The sequence below is a fragment of the Pan paniscus genome, chromosome 15 (assembly GCF_029289425.2).
Source record: "Pan paniscus chromosome 15, NHGRI_mPanPan1-v2.0_pri, whole genome shotgun sequence".
Taxonomy (NCBI): domain Eukaryota; kingdom Metazoa; phylum Chordata; class Mammalia; order Primates; family Hominidae; genus Pan; species Pan paniscus.
In genome coordinates, this window is record NC_073264.2 from 2,608,505 (window position 1) to 2,622,038 (window position 13,534).

The 13,534-nt window shown below is 54.7% G+C and overlaps 1 pseudogene; it reads left to right on the forward strand.

Annotated features, from left to right (window-relative positions):
- The first annotated feature begins 10,257 nt into the window (after nt 1-10,257).
- LOC134728938 (cell division cycle protein 27 homolog) lies at nt 10,258-12,971 on the forward strand (annotated as a pseudogene).
- The last annotated feature ends 563 nt before the right edge of the window (nt 12,972-13,534 follow it).

Consider the following 13,534-nt stretch of genomic DNA (forward strand, 5'->3'; position numbering starts at 1 on the left):
AGGAAAACACGGCCGCGGGATCCCACCGCCACAGACACGAGGGCGGTCCCGCGGCGCCCCGCCTGGGACGCCGGACGGCCCTCGGCCCCCACCGAGACCCGCCTCGCGAGCCCCGGGGTCCCGCCACCGGGGGCCCCGAAGCGACCGCAGCCACGAACCCGACACGCCAGCACCACCATCGCTCGTGATTCTCTCGTCCATCCTCCGGCCCGGTCCCGCTCCGGGAGACCGGCGCGCCCCCACCGTGGGACGCTTTCCCAGGCCCAGGCGGCCCGACCCCGCGCCACGCAAACGCGGTCGTGGGCACCGGTCACGACTCGGCACACGGGAGCGGGCGGAGAGCCGACTCGCGGCGGAGGGGATCACGCGCCGGACGGAACGCCGTGCGCGCACAACCCACCGCCCGCCGGCCGCCACGTCCCAACCCGCTGGGACGCCAGGGCCCGGCCCGGCGGGATCCTCCCCCGACTCGGAAGGGGGAGGCGCGGGCCACAGTAGGCGACGAGCCGCGCTCGGCCACCACCGCGGTGGCCGGCGGAAACCCTCGCTCTCCCCCCGAACCCCGTCGAGGGGGAAGCGGAGGAGGGTCCTCTGCGAGCGAGTCGCTACGGCAGCGCTCCCATAACGGAGGCACAGACAGAGGCGGCAGTCCGGGGGATCCGGTACCCCAAGGCACGCCTCTCGGATCGCTAGAGAAGGCTTTCTCACCGAGGGTGGGTCACACTCCCCTACACGCCAGCCGCCCCTCCTCGGGCCCGCAGAGGCGCCGAGGGACGCCTGGGGAAGGGAGGGGGCCTGCAGTACGAGGAAACACCTGCGTGCGGCCACCTTGAGCGTTCGCGGTCAGGGCGGGGGCCCGGCCGGTGCGCGCGTGCGCGCAACCCCCACGAGGCCCCCCGTCCACCCGCCTCCTTCCTTCCGAGGCAAAAGCACCCCGAAGTCAACCCACACACAACCGGTCGGAGGCAGAACGGCAGCCCCTCGGCGGCCGGCCGGCGCACGCGCCACCGGCCCGAACCCACCGCGATCGCTCACACGGCCCGCGCGCACCCGCCAGAGGGGAGCACGGGACGTGCGCTCGCCGGACCAGGCGGACGCCCTTCCCCGCGTGGGAGGGGCGCGTCTCGTCTCACTCGACCGCCTCGAACCCCACACCGACGAGCTCCCTCAGGACCCACGCGCGGACACCGCGGCGGCGACCGGAGGAGGGGGCGCTGGGGGCGGGGACGACACACCACCGCTCGGCCTCGGGCACCTGAGGGACAACCCGGAGCGCTCCAGGAGCACCGCAGAGGCCCAAGCGGAGCCGACGCTCGCGCACACCCCCGAGAGGGCAGCACGACGGGCCGGTGGGACGGCACCCCCCACCGCCGCGGAGGGGGGCCGCCCGCAAGTCCACAACCACTGGAGGCGACAGCGAGGGGTGCCTGCCGCGTCAGAGGGCCCCGCCGACCCACCCCGCGACGCAGAAGGCGGCGGGCGGGACGGCGAGGTCAGGCCGGGCTCCGCACCCCACACGCCTCCCCCACACGCGCCGCCCGCAGGCGGGGAGAGGAGAGACGAGGGGACCCCGCGGGGCGGAGCGAGAAGAACGGTCCCGTTCGCCACGAACGTCCGCCCCTCGCCCGTCGCGGCTCGGACCCGGCCCGGGAGAGCACGACGTCACCACATCGATCACGAAAGAGCCCCCCGGGAGCGGAGGTCGGCCGGCCGGCCGACGCCCCGCTCCGGGGAAGGGGCGGCGGACAACCCAGCGGAGACGAGAACGCCTGACACGCACGGCACGGAGCCAGCGGGGTGGGGTTGTCGCGGCCGCCCCGGGCGCCCGCAGCGGAGAGCGCACGGGGGCAGGGTGGCCCTCGCCGCCTTCCCCGCCGCCCCCAGGTGGGTCAGAGACCCGGACCCGGGCCGGCACCGGGAGTCGGGACACGCCCGGGCGCGCGGAGGACAGCAGGCCCGCGGGCCCCAGCAGGCGGCTCAAGCAGGAGCACGGCCGGCTAGCCGGGTCACCGGTAGGCCAGAGCCCCGCACGCACCCGGAGTCCCAACCTCTCCAGCGACAGGTCGCCAGAGGACAGCGTGTCAGCAATAACCCGGTGGCCCAAGATGCAGACTCGGAGTGAAAGATATACCTCCCCCGGGGCCGGGAGGTCGTGTCACCGACCACGCCGCCGGCCCAGGAAACGCGCGACACGGACACCTGTCCCCAAAAACGCCACCATCGCAGGCACACACGGAGCGCCCGGGGCCCTCTGGTCAACCCCAGGACACACGCGGGAGCAGCGCCGGGCCAGGGACGCCCTCCCGGCCGCCCGTGCCACACGCAGGGGGCCGGCCCGTGTCCCCAGAGCGGGAGCCGGAAGCATTTTCGGCCGGCCCCTCCTACGACCGGGACACACGAGGGACCGAAGGCCGGCCAGGCGCGACCTCTCGGGCCGCACGCGCGCTCAGGGAGCGCTCTCCGACTCCGCACGGGGACTCGCCAGAAAGGATCGCGGCAGAGGGACCGCGGCCCGGCCCGGGGACCGCTCCCCGGCACCCGGGGGACGGGGGCAGGACGGTCCCCGGCTCCCCACGGGGACTCGGAAACGAATTCGGCCGCCGCCTCAGACGGCCAGGATGAGCGCGGACGGACCCGCGACCGGGCCGGGAAGGGCGTCCCCAGCCTCCCGCGCCACGCGCGGCGGGTCCCCGCGGGTCGCGGCTCGGGCCTCGGGAGCTGCGGCGCGCTGGTCGACCGGCCCGGGCAGCCCCACGCCCGGCTCGGGCCCAGAAGCGCAGCGACAGCCTCCCCCCCACATAAACCTGCACGCCAGAGCTCTGACTCACAAGCGACGCGCCACAGCTCTGGCGCCACCGGGCCAGCCGGGCTGACGACCGCGGGCTTTCCGGAGCTCTGCACAGCTCACAGCGGGGACGGTCCCCTCCCTCGGCAGCTGCCACCGCAGCTCCGGAAGCCGAGAGCGCGATCTAAAAGCGGCCGCCAGATGGAGCCCGACGACCGCCGCGAACGTCAGCGAGACAGATCCGGATGGCAGGGCGGCCCGTGGACCGCAAAAGCGAAACCGTGAGCCGAGAAGCTCTTCCCGAGGCCGAAAACGCAGCCCCTCTGCCCCAACCCCACACACACGGGGCCCAAAACGCGTCTCTGCCTCGACCGCGACAGAGTCAGAAGACAACCCACGGCGCGTGGGTGTTCGGAGATGCATCTCAGGGAGGGAGGGAGGGAGGGAGGGAGGGAGGGAGGGAGGGAGGGAGGGAGGGAGGGAGAAAGAACACACAAGGACTCGGTCGCGGGTCGCTGCAGACACACGGAGAGGCAAAATGCATGGGCTCTTCCGGAATCCACGCAGAGACAGACGGGGGGGGGGGCGGGGAATGGGGAAAAGAGACAGATGGTGAAAGGGAAGGAGGGAGGGAAGGGAGCAGGGAGGGAGGGAGGGAGGAAGAAAATGGAGAAAAGAGAGACAATTTAAAAAACGTAGATACACAGAGAAAACTTTGAAACACTCCATTTTTACAAGACAGACGGAAAGGAAAGAAACATGAAAAAGAGAGAAAGAACGAGGAAAGAAACGAAGGAAAGAAGGGAAAAAGAAACAGGGAGGAAAGAAAAAAGAAGGAGAGACAGGGAACGAAAGAGAAATAAAGCACGAAGGAGAAAAGATCAGAAAGAGAGAAAGAAGGAAAGGAAGAGAGGAAGAAAAACCTAAAGAAGGAGAGAAAGGAAGAAAGGAAGGAAGAAAAACGTAAAGGAGCGGAAGAAAGAAAACAGAGATAACTACGTACACTTGTTCATTTATTAACATAAATACAACACTTTTCGTACGTAAGCGTAAACGTATTTGTGGACGATCGCTTCTCTATAGAGCGATGTGTATGTATTTGTATAGCAGAAACACCTACGTCTATTATGTAGAAGTATGTTTCTATGCAATCGGTACGTGTTTACTAGACGCGAGAGTAGTAAATGCAAAGATATACGCATTGTCGTTTACATATAAATGTACAAAAATGTTTACATTAATAAATGTCAGTAAATACATGGAAACGAAAGAAATAAAAAAAAAAAAACGAAATGAGTCAACAGGCCGGGCACGGTGGCTCACGCCCGTCATCCCAGCACTTCGAGAGGCCGAGGTGGGCGCATCACATGAGGTCGGGAGTCGGAGACCAGCCTGACCAACACGGAGAGACACGGTGTGCCTACTAAAAACACAAACATCAGCCAAGCCAGGCGTGGGGGTGCCTCCCTGTAATCCCCGCTCATCAGGAGGCTGAGGCAGGAGAAGCCCTCGAACCCGGGAGGCGGAAGGTGCGGTGAGCCAAGATCGCGCCATTGCACTCTAGCCGTGGAAACAAGAGTGAAACTCTGTCTCAAAAGGACGAAACAGAAAGAAAGAAAGAAAGAAAGAAAGAAAGAACAGACAGAAAGCAAGCAAGCGAGAAAGCAAGCAAGAAAGCAAAAAAGCAGGAAAGAAAGAAAGAAAGAGAAAAGAAAGCAAGAAAGCAAGAAAAAAGAAAGCAAGAAAGAAAGAAAGAAAAAGAAAAGAAAGCAAGAAAGCAAGCAAGAAAGAAAAGAAAGCTAGAAAGAAAACAAAGCAAGAAAGAAAGCAGGAAAGAAAGCAAGAAAGCAAGAAAACAAGAAAGCAAGAAAGCAAGCAAGAAAGAAACAAAAGAAAGCAAGAAAGCAAGAAAACAAGCAAGCAAGAAAGCAAGCAAGAAAGAAACAAAAGAAAGAAAGAAAACAAGAAAGCAAGAAAGCACGAAAGCAAGCAAGCGAGCGAGCGAGCGAGCGAGCGAGAGAGAGAGAGAGAGAGAGAGGCTGGGCGCTGTGGCTCACGCCTGTCATCCCAGCACTTTGGGAGGCCAAGGCAGGCGGACCACCTGAGGTTGGGAGTTGGAGACCAGCCTGACCAACATGGAAAAACACCGTCTCTACTAAAAGTACAAACATCAGCCAGGCACGGTGGCCCATGCCTGTAATCCCAGCTAATCAGGAGGCTGAGGCAGGAGAATCGCTTGAACCTGGGAGGCGGAGGGTGCGGTGAGCCGAGATCGCGCCATTGCCCTCTAGCCTGGGCAACAAGAGTGAAACTCTGTCTCAAAAAAAAAAAAAAAAAAAAAAGGAAGAAGAAGAAGAAAAAAGAAAGTAAAGAAAGAAAGAAAGAAAGAAAGAAAGAAAGAAAGAAAGAAAAGGCAAGGCCAGGCAAGGCCAGGCAAGGCCAGGCAAGGCAAATCTACCTGCTTTCCCTACATCTGGGGAGAATCGGGAAAGTCCCCAACAACAACAAGGCCTAAAGTGGAGCTGCCATCTGTCAAACCCGAGCGGAAGAGTCCACGCGGGTTAAAGACACGAAGAAAGACAAGGAAACCATCGACCGAGGAGAAGAACAATCTGGCCCAGCCAGGGTCTGTCTCCTGAGGTTGTCTGGGCAACCAGGGAATGGGACGGAGGGAGGGCGGGCCTCCGAGACTCCGTCTCGAAACATAAATCATGATAATAAAATAAAATTAAGTTAAAAAAAAGAAATCACGCATAATTCCTAACGTGTTTGATGCCTCGAAAGGCGAGAGGCGTACGTACGTGTATGTCACGGTGGGGTTGTTTTGTTGTTGTTGTTGTTGTTGTTGTTGTTGTTGTTCTTTTTCCCCGGAAACTCACTTTTTAATTATTTTGTTGCATTTCATTTTCATTTTCATTTTTTTGAGACGGAGTCTCGCTCTGTCGCCCAGGCTGGGGTGCAGTGGCACGATCTCGGCTCACTGCAACCTCCACCTCCCAGGTTCAAGCGATTCTCCTGCCTCAGCTCGGCCTCCCGAGTAGCTGGGATTACAGACAGTACAGCACAGCACGGCGCCCGGCTAATTTTGTGTATTGTGAGTAGAGACGGGGTTTCACCATACTGGCCCTGTTGGTCTGACCGCCTCTTGATCCACCGGCCTTGGCCTCCCAAAGTGAGGGGGTGACAGGCTTGAGCCACCGCGCAGGGCCCATTTATTTTATTGTATTGTATTTATTTATTTTAATTTATGTATTTATGTATGTATGTATTTATTTATTTATTTTTGAGACGGAGTTTCGCTCTTTTTGCTCAGACTGGAGTGCGATGGCGCAATCTCGGCTCACCGCACCCTCCGCTTCCCAGGTTCAAGCGATTCTCCTGCCTCAGCCTTCCTAGCAGCTGGGATTATAGGCATGTGCCACCGCGCCCGGCTAGTTTTGTATTTTCAATTGAGACGGGATTTCTCCATGTTGGTCGGGCTTGTCTCCAACTCCCGACTTCAGGTGATGCGTCCACCTCGGCCTCCCAAAGTGATGGGATGACAGGCATGAGCCACCGCGCCTGGCCTATTGTATTGTATTGTATTGTATTGTATTGTATTGTATTGTATTGTATCGTATCGTATCGTATCCTATCCTATCCTATCCTATCGTATCGTATGGTATTTTATTGCATTGCAATGGATTGTATTGACTTATTTTATTTAGTTAGTTACTTTTGTGTTATTTTATTTATTTATTTGTTTGTTCGTTTTTGCCTGATCAAAGGTCAATCAGACCCAGTCGTCAAAGTGGCGGTTTCCTAGGCAACAAAGGAGGGAGGAACATGGAGGTGGGGGCGGGGGCGGTGGAGAAGACACAGTTGCCCCAGGCTGTGCGCAGGCGGCCTGGTGCTCCCTTCCTCTGTGAGGCCTCCGTTTTCAGAGTCACAGTGACCGCTAGGTGATGCCCGACGTCTGCCAGTGAGAGTGTCAGCCCGGAATGAATTGGGATCCCCTGGGGACGGGGTGGGGGGAAGGATGGAGGCTCCCACAGCACAGTGGGTCACCGCGCCCTCCAAAGCGATCCCCACAACTAATCGACCAGGGCTCCTGGGGGGACGCAGCCTAAGTCCCCCACCCATCGGATCATCTGGAACTTCCGTCCAGAGACGAGAGACCGACTGGGAATTCTCTCAGTCAAGGTCCAAACTGAAAAGAATCACTGGCACGGACAGCAGGACTAAGGCCATTTCTAAAAGACTGGTTTCTGTGTTTTGGGTGAATCTGTGCATTTCTGTATCACAAAATGACTGACTTTGAACGTTACGATTTTTCTCCTCCTTACGTGTACGGTCCTGTGATAGACAGACCAGGGGACTCCTCAGCTCAGAGTCCGTGAGGCCAGAAGCTGACGTCCCAAATTTCTATTTAGAATGAATTTAAGCACGCCAGCCAAACGCTCTGCCATGAAACTGTCTGTCGGGAAGACAAGCGGGGGAGGGGGGAAGGGGGGGTCCGGGCGCCGTAGGCTCGCGCCTGTCATCCCCGCACTTTTGGGAGGCCGAGGGCCGGTGGATCCCTCGGCCCAAGCCTTGGCAACACGGTGAAACCTCGTCTCAAAAAAAAAAAAAAAAAAAAAAAATTACAAAAACTAACTGGTTTCATAACCTGGACTCAAAGTTAATAAATAGATAAATAGGCCGGGGGCGGTGGCTCACGCCTGTCATCCCAGCACTTTGGGAGGCCGAGGTGGACGGATCACAGGGTCAGGAGATCGAGACCATCCTGGCTACCACAGTGAAACCCCATCTCTACTCAAAATACAAAAAGTCAGCCAGGCACAGTGGTGGGCGCCTGTAGTCCCGGCTACTTGGGAGGCTGAGGCAGGAGAATGGCGTGAACCCGGGAGGCAGAGCTTGCAGTGAGCCGAAATCGCGCCGCTGCACTCCAGTCTGGGCAACAGAGCGAGAGTCTGTCTCGAAAATAAATAAATAAGTAAATACATAAATAAATAAATAAATGTAAATAAGTAAATAAATAGATTAAAATTGAAAACTAAAAAAAAGTAAAATAATTAAAAAAAAAAAAAAAAACAAAAAACGTAGCCGGCCGGTGACGATGGCTCACGCCTGTCACCCCAGCACTTTGGGAGGCCGAGGCGGGCAGATCCACTGGGGTCGCCAGTTCGAGACCAGCCTGACCCACATGGAGAAATGCCGTCTCTACTAACAATACAAAATCAGCCGGGTGTGGTGGCCCCTGCCTGTAATCCCAGCTACTCAGGAGGCTGAGGCAGGAGAATCGTTTGAACGCGAGAGGTGGAGGTTGCGGTGAGCCGAGATGGTGCCACTGCACTCCAGCGTGGGCACCAAGAGTGAAACTCCGTCCGAAGGGGAAAAAAAAAATAAGGGCTGTATTCTGTTATTTTTGCTTCCTACCCTGACAAGAACATAATACAGCTGTTGTCTTTCTGCCTGCCTGCCTGCCCGCCCGCCTGCCTGCCTGCCTGCCTGCCTGCCTGCCTGCCTGCCTGTGGCAGGGCCTCATTCTGTCTTTCGCCCAGACTGGAGCGCAGTGACACAATTATGGCTCACTCACTGCAGCCTCAACCTCCCCAGGGTTAGGCGATTCCTCGAGGGATCCTACGGCCTCGGCCTCCCAAAGTGCTGGGGTTACAGGCGCGAGCCACCAGCACCCGGCCTGAGTTAATACATCTGGTCTCACTGCGTCTTAACCACGCACCCACGAAGAACTCAAGTCAAGAGAGAGTCGGCAAGAGACTCTCAGCATTCTCTCCCGAAAGCACGTGTGTCCCGAGCTCCTGTGGTTTCAGGTGGCCGCGCGTAGAGGAGAGATTTCCCATGTTTCCGGAGAGGTGCGAGCCACAGTCACTCGGGGCATCCGAGCACGAGATGGGGTTTCTGACAGCGACTGAAGGGCCAGGAAGGGCCAGAATCTGCCAAGGCCCGCGTTCCAGGGTGGGGCCGATGGAACCCAAGGTAGAGGGAGTCAGCGGTCCGCACAGAGAGAGCTCCAGCCCTAGGCCCCACTGTGCAGACCGAATCAGAAGGAAGAGAGTCCTTCGTCCTACCTGCCACATCCCTCACATCCCCCCACTGAACTTGGGAGTGGATCCGTGTTCTAAACACGAGGTGACTCTCGGTTTGCAATGGATCACAAGGGGCCGGGCTTTCCAGAGTCGGCAGGATAAAGAAGTCATTCTGGCTCGGACTCCCCCATCCCACGGTAACGGTCGGTAACGGTCGCTGGTGACTTTAAATGAGCCGGGGCTGGCCGGGCCGGAGCCGCTATGGGGGTGGGGGGGGGTGGGGGGGGGGGCGGTGCCTGAGGCACTGCAGAAAGTGGGCCTGAGCCTCGAGGATGGCGGTGCTGCAGGGACCCGTCCAGGCTGCTATATGGCAAGCACTAAGCCACTATGCCTACCGAGGTGCGGTTTTCCTCGCAGAACGCCTCTATGCAGAAGTACACTCAGAAGAAGCCTTGTTTTTACTGGCAACCTCTTCTTACCGCTCAGGAAAGGCCTATAAAACATATAGACTCTTGAAAGGACACAGTGGTACTACACCGCAATGCAAATACCTGCTTGCGAAATGTTGTGTTGATCTCAGCAAGCTTGCAGAAGGGGATCAAATCTTATCGGGTGGAGTGTTTCCTAAGCAGAGAAGCCATGATGATATTATTGTTCCTGAGTTTGCTGATTCAGCTCGCTTTCCCCTTCCATCGTTGGGACATGTATATTGCAAGACAGATCGGCTTACCAAAGGGTCAGAATGTGACCAAAAGAGCCTCCGTTGAAATCCTTTCCTCTGGTGTCCCTTTGAATCATGATGTGAAATAGGGGGGAAAAGCCAGATCCTGACCAAACATTTTGATTCACATCTCTAGAGAGCTTTAGCAACTGCCTGTCCAAGTGTTGTGCCAAAACACTGGGACCTCGTCCTAGCTTATGTCACAGACAGCCTGAGACCGTTCTTACGGAAACACCCCAGGACACCGTTGAATTAAACGGATTGAATTGAGAATCTTCCAATTCAAAGTACTCCTTGAATACAGACTCCCCAGTGTCTTCTATCGATTCAGCCGTCCTTTCACCTGATACTGTCCCACTGGGAACAGGAACTTCCATATGATCTAAACAGGTTCAACATAAACCAAAAACTGGTCGAAGTGTATTAGGAGGACCAGCAGCAGTTAGTCCATGAGCCCCAAGTGTTGGCATTTTGCCATTAGAAGCCCCAAGTCCCGGAGACGGATCCTATGGACAAAACTGCACTGGTATTAGACACCTTCTGTCATTGACGTGCCATCCACCGGAGCCCCTTCAAAAAAGTCTGTTGCCGGAATCGGCCAAACCGGAACACAGTCTGTCTTCTCGCAGAGGGGAAAGAGCCGAAAGGTAACCCCAATTCTCGCAAAAACACAAAGTTCTGGTGCGCCGACAAGGGCAACACCTCAGGTATTGAGCCCCACTATGGCATCTCCCCCAAACGCACCGCCTCGAAGAAATTCACGACTCTTGACTAGTGACAGCTCCACAACCGAGGAGAATAGGAGAAAATTAAAAGGGAAGTTTCCACCTAAAATCCCAAACAGAAAAACAAAAAGTAAAGCTAATAAAGGAGGAATAACTCCACCGAACATAAGTGATAGCCATGGAAGTGACAACATTGGACTCTTCCGTCACTCCAGAAGGGAAAATAGCCGCAATCGCGCCTCAGATTCAGGCTTTTAATCTACAAAAAGCAGCAGCGGAAGGCTTGATGAGCCTTCCTCGTGAAAGGGGGAAAGGTTATTTAGCTTTGTGTTCTCACCACGGCAAAGAAGCTGTCAGTATCTTGAGCCATCTAGCTTCTCACCACCGCAATACCGGTTGGGTACTGTGCCAAATTGGAAGGGCCTATTTTAAACTTTCAGAGTCCACGCAAGCTGAAAGAAAATTCTCAGAGGTTAGAAGGATTGAGAATTACAGAGTCGAAGGCATGGAGATCTACTCTACAACACTTTGGCATCCTCCGAAAGATGTTGCTCTTTCAGTTCTGTCCAAAGACTTCACAGACAGGGATAAAACTTCGCCAGCCAGAGGCCTGGTGTGCTGCAGGGAACTGTTTCGGTCTGCAACGGGAACACGATATTGCGATTCAATTCTTCCAGAGAACTCTCGAAGTGGATCCAAATGATGCTTATGCCTATAGTGCATTAGGGCGTGAGCTTGTCTTCACTGAAGAACTGGACAAAGCATCAGCTTGTTTTCGAAATGCTATCAGGGTCAATCCCAGACATTGTAAGGCATGGTAAGTGGTAATGAAGTGTAAAGACAAAGCCCTATGGATGGCGCCGGTACTCGCTAGTTTTTCTGGTTAGATAGCTCTTTATTGTCACGAATTTGGTTAAAAATACTTAGGGATGGTACATAGTGCTGAATAACTTCTAACTAAGATGTTTCCTTATGAAACGTATGTCTTGAACAAACTCTGAAATGAACTCATGATCATAGAATACCAGATCCTTATACTCAACAGTTTCAGTCTTCTAGCAAACTTTTGCAGACGCTGTAGTTGTCTTTGGTTCGTGTATGTGTTTCTTTAGTTGTGTGACTGGATTTGTGACTTTTTCTTCGAGCACCGAAGTGGTGATGGGGACAAGGAGCGCTTGGGAGATTGGAAAGGAATAGCATAGTTCACTTATTGGAGAATAGAAAAATAGATGGAAACAACTCACGAGCTGCTGCTTTTTGACAGTGTTCCAGTTTACGGAGTTACTATGAAGAACTTCACGTGCCCTTTAATGTAGCGGTCTCTCTGTTTTACTCTTTTGTACTCGTGTATAAGTGGGCACATAGGAAATTACTACCTAGGTCCTATTGTGATCAACTGAATCAGACATGAAAAAGTGTGGTCCTACCTCTGCCTCAACAGCATACTCACCGTTGACATTTATTGCATTTTTCTGGACTGACTTCATAGTTTAAACGTCAAGAGAAGGCCGGGCGCCGTGGCTCACGCCTGTCATCCCAGCACTTTGGGAGGCCGAGGCGGGCGGGTCACGAGGTCAAGAGATCGAGACCATCCGGGCCAACACGGTGAAACCCCGTCTCTATTAAAAGTATGAAGATTAGCTGGGCGTGGTGGTGGGCACCTGTAGTCCCAGCTACTCGGGAGGCTGAGGCAGGAGAATCGCTTGAACCCGGAGAGGTGGCGGTTGCAGTGAGCCGAGATCACACCATTGCACTCCAGCCTGGGCGACAGAGCGAGACGCCGTCTCAAGAGAAATACATTAAAAAAAATAAATACATACATAAGTAAATATCAAGAGAAAGTATAATTCTGAAGTCATAACCCTGTGGTAGTTATTCTGTCAGATACGGTGGTCTTTGGGGTGACTTATTACAGCAGTGGAGTTCTATCATTTGATTTGCTTCTAAATCTGAAGCATTATATTACGGAAACATTTTTTGATTTGCGAATATGTTGTTGAATGGATCATATCTCATTTTGCTGTAGTAGTTACATGGCCCGAAAGATGGCCAAAAAGATAGTGCCAGCTACTGCTGACCAACGCAACAATCAACTTGCCAATACTGCCTTCTCTTCCGATGGCTATGTTCTCCGTCCTATTTTAAGAACTCAGTTCTTCATAAGACTTGTGTCGTTTTCGATTTTTTTCCCAAGTCTGGTTGATCCTTGTGTTGTGATGTTTTTAAATGTGTATTGTCTGTTCAGCTCTTTTGCAGGAGTCGCATTCTTAAAAAAATCTTAACCCTATCAAAAATTGTGTTTAAAGGAGGATTATTCAGATCGGCCAGCTTTGACTAGGAAGAGTGTAAATGCTGACGTATTTAGGTAGCTCTAAATACTGAGCAACTTTATTCTAACCACAAAATGGATAGCCTTTCTTTTGTCTTCACTTTCGCTATCATTAGCACAGTGTTTAATACCTTTTCTTCATCTATAACACAATTATAATGATATAGGAAGCCACTCAAATAAGGCAGACACGTTGCGTTGCACTTAAAAAAAAAAGAAGAAGAAGAAGAAGAAGAAGTCTCTCTGTGGCACAGAATGAGGTGTGGCTCGAATCTGGAATCTCCAGTGAAAACCAATGAAAGAGGGTGAAACCCCGTGTCTACTAAAAAAAAAAAAAAAAAAAAAAAAAAAAAAAAAAAAAAAAAAAAAAAAAAAAAAATGAGCCGGCCATGGTGGCGCTGAGACAGGAGAATCACTTGAACCCAGGAGGCAGAGGTTCCAGTGAGCTGAGATCACGCCGCTGCACTCCAGCCTGGGGGACAGAGCAAGACTCCATCTCAGAAACAAACAAACCCACCAAGCCAGTAAAGGTGTTTAATTCGATGGTGTCAGGCTCAGGTCTCTTGACAGGATACATCCAGCACCCGGGGGGAAACGTCGATGGGTGGGGTGGAATCTATTTTGTGGCCTCAAGGGAGGGTTTGAGAGGTAGTCCCGCAAGCGGTGATGGCCTAAGGAAGCCCCTCCGCCCAAGAAGCGATATTCATTTCTAGCCTGTAGCCACCCAAGAGGGAGAATCGGGCTCTCCACAGACCCCACAACCCCCAACCCACCCCACCCCCACCCCTCCCACCTCGTGAAATGGGCTCTCGCTCCGTCAGGCTCTATTCACACCGTGTGCTTTTGGAACCTCCAGCGTGTGTGCGTGGGTTGCGTGGTGGGGTGGGGCCGGCTGTGGACAGAGGAGGGGATCAAGCGGCGGTGTCCCGCGGGTGCCCGGGACGT